This window comes from Penaeus monodon, chromosome 16 (genome assembly GCF_015228065.2).
Source record: "Penaeus monodon isolate SGIC_2016 chromosome 16, NSTDA_Pmon_1, whole genome shotgun sequence".
Lineage (NCBI taxonomy): Eukaryota > Metazoa > Arthropoda > Malacostraca > Decapoda > Penaeidae > Penaeus > Penaeus monodon.
In genome coordinates, this window is record NC_051401.1 from 35,588,873 (window position 1) to 35,590,574 (window position 1,702).

The following is a 1,702-nucleotide window of genomic DNA, read 5'->3' on the forward strand; positions in this document are numbered from 1 at the left end:
TGGACAACGCGGCTAATATAGATGGGGCTGTTGTCCTGAATAAGATAGAAGGGATCCTGTCAACAATACGTAGCAAGACCGGATGTACAGGATGTCAACAATACGTAGCAAGACCGGATGTACACTTCACACCTCCGTCCAAACAGCTGCCCTTCTCCTTGGGGAGGACGCAGATGCGTCAGGAACAAACATCCGCCCTCGAAGGGAACCGCCGCATAAAAGGACACGTCCGTAAGGTAGAAGGGAGAGACACAGCGGACAGCCCAAGCCACACAGGGTCCAGCTCCACCACCTCGTCCTCCACCCGGGGTCACGGGGGTCTCTTGGGGGGTCTCATATCTGTCTTCAAGAATAAACCAGCAAGCTAAGCTCCTTTTCACTGACCCACACAAGTCCATCTCTCGTCTCGCTCACATCTGGTGACGCGGTGCTCCCAATCTCTCGTCACTCATATTCTGGTGGCTTACGGTGGCCTCTCACTTACAGATACGTTTCAGGAAACACCATAGCCCTAACTGTTGAGAGGAAAACCTCCTCAAGGATTTTTACGTATCTGCTGCAAGTGAATCAACCAGGACCGACATCCGTCACCTCCCCGACACCACTTCTATGAAAAGAAACATCTTTCTTCAAAATATCGAGCGAAGGGAAATAGGAGGGGGGGGGAGTGTCGTTACCTACCTGTTGTTCTGTTGACGCCATACATACGTATCTCGCAGCGTTGTTGCCTTCAAAAAAAGTTTTCTTGTCGCAGATTATTTTTGTACCCTAGAAGGCCTTTGGCTTGTCTGCATATTGCAAGGCATATTCCACCGGTTTCGGAAGTAATCCATAGGAATTCCGGAACAACTATTCGATACATTATGAATCAGAACGAAACCAAATTACCAACTCTTCCGTAACATAGGATTCTGTTTGTTACTGAATGTTTCGACGCCCCTCCTAATGACAGTTTTCTGTGTAGCTGTACATGACCACTTAACTCCATTTAGCTGAACCTTGTCTTTCGGGCCTCCTTGCTCCAAGGACACCCAGAAGGAGACAGACCGTCACGATCTAAGGTGTCCAGATAACCCTTGACCCCGCCCATTTCCCAAGCCGACGGTTCGGGTGTTTTAAATTTAAGAAGTAAAACTGCACCCCTGAACCTTAAAAAATAATAATAAAAAAATATATATATATATATTTATATATATATACATATATATATATATATATATATATATATATATATATATATATATATAACAATTATAAAATTTAAGAATTAATGACAATGAAAACACTTTGAGCCAAAAGGTAAAATAGGAGCACTACTCGTGTTTAAGCTTTTGCAGAGCTCGGACCTCTTTATAACGCAGTAACAACAAACACTAAGTCTTGTGCCACAAGAGCTACCCTGGAGCCCGGGGCCTCTCGTCTCGCTTGACATTGTTGTTCCTGAGTTTTTTTAAAGTAAATAAAAAGTAAAGTAAATCCTGTAATTGCAGAACATTTTTTGTGCTTTGCCAGCACCTTCAGTGCTCTTGTTTTTGCAGGTGACATGAGGCTACAGTAGGCGGTCGCCCCCCCTCAGACCACGCTCCTCTACACCAGGTAGCACAAATTCTGAGCCGCCAGTTCCTCTACCCCGGTTCCTTGGGGGGTCTCTCTTTTTTTCCCTAGGAATTCCGGGGGGAAAAAGGGTCCCAAAACCCATCCT